The sequence below is a fragment of the Macrobrachium nipponense genome, chromosome 1 (assembly GCF_015104395.2).
Source record: "Macrobrachium nipponense isolate FS-2020 chromosome 1, ASM1510439v2, whole genome shotgun sequence".
In the NCBI taxonomy this organism is placed as follows: domain Eukaryota; kingdom Metazoa; phylum Arthropoda; class Malacostraca; order Decapoda; family Palaemonidae; genus Macrobrachium; species Macrobrachium nipponense.
In genome coordinates this window covers 9284397-9291211 of record NC_087200.1, presented here as the reverse complement: position 1 = coordinate 9291211, position 6815 = coordinate 9284397, and the positions used below count along the sequence as shown (strand labels likewise).

General features: G+C 41.1%; 1 non-coding gene across 1 annotated transcript; it reads left to right on the top strand.

The window, feature by feature from the left end:
- The first annotated feature begins 3516 nt into the window (after positions 1–3516).
- LOC135220379 (U1 spliceosomal RNA) lies at positions 3517–3679 on the top strand. The gene has a single exon (XR_010315687.1). It is a non-coding gene; the product is annotated as a U1 spliceosomal RNA (small nuclear RNA).
- The last annotated feature ends 3136 nt before the right edge of the window (positions 3680–6815 follow it).

The window sequence follows — 6815 nt, the reverse complement described above, 5'->3', positions numbered from 1 at the left end:
CTCTGACATGGAAGATTTTCAATTGTAAGGTAAGTGCAATAATGTATCTAGGGTAGTTTAATGGTACTTTAAAATGGTGGATTGTCCGCGGTTAGACTGGCCAGCCAAGCGGTTAGGTCAGTTAGACTGGCCAGTCGCTCACAGGTGGTGAATTGTCCGCGGTTAGACTGGCCAGCCACGCGGTTAGGTTGGTCGGCCCACTGTAATCCCTGTGGTTAGCGCGCGCAGCGCAATATTACCGCTTGCCAGATCATGTCGAGCCTGCCAAAAATCTTTAAAATTGCGGATAAGGCGCGAAGCGCCGTTCCGCCACGGCCTTACTGACAACACACATAAATCGTTTCCTGTTTGGAGAGTAAAATATTTAAGTACGTAGTCCTAAATTTGGGTAAGCAGTAGGCTAGCATAACCCACATCGCGTTTGCAGAGTAAGGGGTCAACAATTTTAAAATACGTTTGAAGGCCCAATTTGGCTCGGTAGTAGGCTAGCATTGTCCGCAGAGCGGTTGCAGAGTAAGAGGTCAACAATTTTAAAATATGTTTGCAGGCCCAACTTGGGTCGGTAGTAGGCTAGCATTGCCCGCAGAGTGGTTGCAGAGTAAGGGGTCAACGTACTGTTAAATTGTACGTTTTTTCCCTCCCACAATCACCGTCTGTGCGTCCCCCCCACCCAAAAACACCCGGTTCCCAATACGGTCCCCCATTACCATTTATATAAAGTTTTCGGTGGTCAACGACACTCGTATCTGCATTCCCCCACCCAAAAACCCCGGATTCCCAATGGGGTCCCGCTTTACCGTTTCGCTTTAACTTTTGGTATTAGTTTCTTTATTATTGTTTTGGTATCACTGCCATATTGGTTTTGGTGTTCTTCCGCCTATTTCGGTCGGCGGGCGGGAGGGCCCAGCAATGTGTAAGCGCTCCAAAGGTTGTACTAGAAAAGTATTATAACTATTACCTAAGTACTGGCATTACCTTCTGTGGAGAGATATGGTATTTTCTGAGGTGGCATACTCTCGTCTAATCATTTGGAAAATTAGGATCAATCAGACATAATGCCTTACACGCACCCAGTGATAAGAATAATTTCTGTGTCCCTCAACAAAATACATAGTCTTATCTGTTGATTTGCCCCCACAGTGGATAGTGACCTGGCAACTCCTGAGCACCTTCATCTATCCCCCTGCTGTCTGCTGCAATCATACATCCAACTTACGTAACTAGTTTACATCAATATCACCTTTATCCTGCCATGACCCAGCATTACATACTTCTGGGCCAGTATCTGCAATGGGACCTAATGCACTGGAATTATTCACACTACTACATAACACATTATCCTTTAACACTGCTTGCGTATATGATGCAGCTCCAATTTGAAGCATACATTCCTGGTTTTTTGCCACCTCAGATTAGGCATGGTTTGTCCAGATATCATGAAACATAGAGTAGGTTTTCTGACAGTGCCACTGTGCACCAATTTCATTCTTGAAATCTCAGTTAAGGCGAAAAAGCAGTGTAGATTTGGCATACACTTTTCCCCATCTCTCTCTGTCTCAGGTTAGGAAGATTAAGTAGCTTATCACTTTTGGTCTGATACTTACTCGATGTTTCATGACACTCTACGCAGACACAATTTGATTTAACATTTTCTCTGTCGACAAAACTTTTGCAGCAGGTGGCAAACTGACTAATTTTCCCACAATCATGACATTTAACATTACGTGCTAGACAATTCTGTCTGTCTTGAATGTGCACGAATGCAAAAAAATAACACCTTTGCTTGAGCCTTAAGTTTCTCCTGAACTCTCCATCTTTCTGTTTCTTGTACTGTATATGTGGTTGTCACTGCTGCCATGCCATTGCGTAGTGGCATTGGCATGTGCCCATGGCTTATGTATCATCAGCTACTCCTGCCTTGTTGAAAACATTTTGCTCCCCTCACCTATGTGATGAGGGCAAGCATACCGCAACTCATGCTCAATCTCTCCGAATGATTTGCACTTCACCATAAGCTTGCAGAGGGTGTCATATTTTCCCAAGTTTCTTAGAATCTTGTTTCAACCTGGCATTGTGTAGGCCACTCATTATTTTATATAGTAATATATACTAACTCAAATTATCTTCACAAGTAGAACAAATGCACTCGCCGTCTATTGCATCTCGCTGACACAGGTGAATGTAATCCTTTGCTGATTCACCTGCTCCTTGATTCCTACTAAAGTACCTGTCCCATAAAACGGCCTTGTTCACATTGATTATAGTAATGTTCAAAATAGCCTCAAATGCATCATTTACTTTTTAGAGGTGCCCATTGGTCTTTGGAAAACTGGGATTCAATGGTGCTTCTTAACTTTTCTCCACAATTTATTCCGATGTTCAGAACTGCCTCGCCCTGAGGCATCCCGCAGAGGTACAGCTAATCTTCCACCAGTCTACTCCATTCTATGAAGGCATCTGATATCATGACTTACTTGCATTTCTCCAGGGAAATAGGTTTTCCATGTGTTCATCTGCAAGCTGTGTTCCCTTTGTTGGACAGGATGACTCTTCCGATTGCCTCTGTAATTGCCCTGAAGTTGGTCCCAAGTCCCTCTGTAGTTCTGCACCTGGGGTGGGGCAGCCCTTGCTATTCTCCAAGTAACCCCAGGTGATGGCCTTGCAAATCTGCTCATTGTGTCTTAGATCAGTCCAGATCACTAGCTGTGCCATGTAAGATGGTAATGATATATGGGGCTTTTGTCTGCAAGACAGTTTATTAATTAAGACAAAGTGCCACTAGGGGTACACGATAAATGAGGGACAACAGTGTCCTGTCAAAAGGTTGATGGGTAAACACTGGTAGTGTACTCCATTGAGCAATTGCATAAGTAGTCCCTTACAATCAACAACAATATTAGACATCAGATTACATAGATTTAATCTGATGTCTAATGGAAATTATTACACAAGGCATCTACAGCATTCAGTAATATTCTTAGAATTTTGTTTATTGTCTCCATTGATTGATTTAGACGACAGAAAAGCAGTTGCAGTTTAAAAGCTGTAATGAACGACTTAACCATAGGACAGAATATTTTCCCCAAGTTACCATTAATATTTCTGATCATTTATTTAGATTATATACTATTCAGAACTCACCGATATTTGATTATTGTAATACTGGATAAAATCAATTCTAATTTGGTAATACAAATTATAATGAAAAAATAATAACCAAAAGTGGAAACAAATAAGGCTCGCATAATGCTTGTTTTTTATGGTACCCAAGAGCTGCCAGTAGTTAGAGCCCATGGTGGTCCGATCTTGACAGATCTTTTGTCATTATTACTTACAAAATAATTTTCTTTTATAATTTAAATTTTTGTCACCAAACACATTCTGTATTATAAAGTGTATTGATGGTCTTTGCTAGTTGTGGCTTTAAAATTAAGAGGTTTTGACCATTATTCTTTGTTTCTTTGTAGAATGTATTCAGTCTGTTTAGTGTTGTGTTGCGATGATGGTGGAAGGAGCATACTTACCTGGCACAGGGGACACCATGATCATGAAGGTGGTTCCCCCAAGGTGAGGCTCACCATTGCACTCCGGTGGTGCTGACCCTTGCGATTGACCCAAATGTGGTCAACTCGGGTGCGCAATTTTTGGTAGCGAGGGACTGCGTTCGCGCTATCCCTCTAATAATTCCATGATTTAAGAGTTTCAATAATAGATTTTGATTAGGCCAGTTTTGTGGATAACAAGCTTTCTGTTTACTATTGCTGTCAATCTGGAGCATTTTACACTAGATCTGTAGTGCCTTCAGAATAGTATAAAAATTTAGCTCCTATTGCCTAGCATAAAATTTGGAGTACAGCAATAACTTCTAGCGTATTCATATAAATACTATACTTTCTAATATCATTCTAGATATATCATACACATATTTTTCTTTTCTCTCTGTAGTGCACCATCATAGTTCAGGTCCTATACTTAACCTACTCCACACAAGTCTGAACATGGAAAGAAAAAGTATGAATGACAAGCTATCCATGATAAAACCATAGACAAATTATTAGTGAACTTCAAATAACAGTCCTATAGACACTCGGTTTTAGCAGTGGATTCCCACTGATGTTCGAATTTAAGCAGGAATTCCTTTAGCATTGCAGTTCTTTTTAATAACAGATACTAATAATCACTACTAACCTTTAGAAATCAAGATAAATGGCACTAATGAACAGTAGTACTGATTCAAAAAAAGACTGCTGGTTGATCAAATGTAAATTCTTCATCTTTCTCTACAAGCTTGTCCTTATTTGGGGTCGCTGTAATGGTTCTTCAACACAATCTTCCATCTCCCTCGGTCGAGTGCATCCTTCTCGCTCAATCCCAACTCCCTTATATCTCTCTTCACACAGTTAATCCATCGCAATTTTGGTCTACCTAACCTTCTCCCACCTGGTAGTCCCATCTCCATCATCTTCCTAATTGGGTGGTCTTCCGCTCGTCTCTATATGTCAATACTCTCTTGGTCTATTTTCCCTCACTTTGTTTGAAGCTGATGCCATTTTGAGTGCTCCTCTAACATGTTCGTTCGTAACTTTATCCGTTCTAGTAACTCCACATTGCCATCACAACATCCTCATCTGTCACATCAATCCTGTTCTCATCTCTCTTCTTAATTGCCCATCTCACAACCTGGTGCTGGATCTTGCTCGTTAATTTTACCTGCATCCTACGATCACAGAGCACCCCACTACATTTCCTCCAGCTATTCCACCCTGACTGTAACCTTCTGGTCAACTCTTCATCTAGGTCTCCTGTATTTTGGATCACAGACCCCAGATATTTACCAGATATTTAAAACTTTCTATCTCCTCTAACTTATGAAAATCAATCTCGGGATCTACTTTTCTTTCTCTTCCTCCTTCCTCAAATTCACATCGCAATCCAACAGTCTTGAATCTATTTATTCGCAGACCCCTCTCCTCCAGACAGTTCCTCCATCCCTCTGCTTCAACATTTAGTTCTTCATCATCAATTGCATACAAAAATCCATCATCTGCATACAGTATTGTCCAAGGGGTTTCATGTCTCAGATCTTCTGTGAGCACATCCAGCAATAGAGTGAATAAGAATGGGCTTAAGGCTGACCCATGGTGAAGGCCTACCTGTACACTGAATCCCACGCAGTCTCCCTCTTCACATTGAATCGTTGTTGAACAATTTTCATATATATCCCTGACCAAATTTATATATACTTCAGGTATTCTTCGTGCCCTTAAACTTCTCCAAATCTCTTCTCGTGGTACTCGGTTATATGCTTTTTCCAGATCAATAAATATCATATACAAGTTCCTTCTTCCTTCTCTATATTTCTCTGCTAGTTGTCGAACAGAAAATATTGCATGTGTCGTGCTCTTGCTTGGCATGAAACCAATTGTTGGATGTCTAAGATATACACCAACCCTCGCAATCTTCCATCTAGACTCTCCCAGATTTTGAAGTTATGAGATAGTAATTTTATCCCTCTATAGTTTGAACACTCCATTACATCTCCCTTTCCTTTGTATATGGGGATCAAAATGCTCATCCTCCAGGCAGCTGGCAAATGTATATCCTTATCCTTAAATCCACGGTAGAAGTTGAGAGAAACTGGGACTTTGAACAAGTACTTTCGTAGTTTATTTCTACATTCTCAAGTTCACAGAATTCAGGAGAGGTTGACTAGACATATTCTACAAAACGAGGGCAGGGTTACGTATACATAAGGCAGTGTAACAAGTATGTTCAACTAGTAACTGTTTATCACAAGGGGCACAATCAGGAGCCCTGCTATTTTCTAGAATATACTAATGGGTTATGAAGGTATGCCCACCTTGGGGATGTCACATATTTGATATATACTATTTTGAGCAGCACGTTTCATGTATTTGTTAACCTCTTTGTTTACCTGAATCTCACCAGGGGGTTGGGGGATGGAACACAGGAAAAACAATTTGGCCTTGTTTGACTGACTCTTAGTTTGCTAATAAAAGAACAGCAGAGTCTGAGCAGACTCTTGTGTTGATATTTAGTTGAATGTCCAAGACGTATTTTTCTCCCCTTGGGGAGTGGACCGATCCCGGAGGTACTGCAATACCGGGCCGATCCGATTCAAAGGTGGAGCAAGCCCCTAAAAAAAAAAAAACTACAGGCCCTTAGAAATTGCGACTGGAATTGTGCAGTTCCTGAATTATCTTAGAATTGTAATACCCTTCTCACCCCCCCTTTTCAACGAACGTGCTTCCCCGAAGCTGGAGCATTATTATTCCAGTGCAGAAAAAGGTCACATTGTAAGAATCCAATTGTTCTTCCCTAACATCGATAACTTAAGTTATCGCTCCCACAATGGTGGCCATGCAGGTGGGAGTCAAGTCCAGGAAACAGGTGGATGTCCGACGGTGACAGACTGAATGATTTAAGGGGCCTCAGGGAACATTTCAATCACACACCTGGCTGCTTCCTTACCACTGCGTCCCCTCTTAACAGAAATTTCTTCAGATTCCATAATTCTGATGGGTGAGGGAGCGTCCACACTACAGGAGAACATGTGATAAACATACGTCGGTAACTTTTTGCATACATCACAACAGATTGAATACAATTCAACAACTTACAGGTAACCCTCACTAGGGCTTCGAAAGACCATTCAGCATTTACAAGATTCTTTAGCGTTTATACCAAGCGAATCGAATCGATTCAATTCACGAGAATCAACACGATTCATGCTTTGTCTTCATTCGCCACACTAATTTCAATTCAGTCGTTTACACCAAGAGAATCGGCTTGAT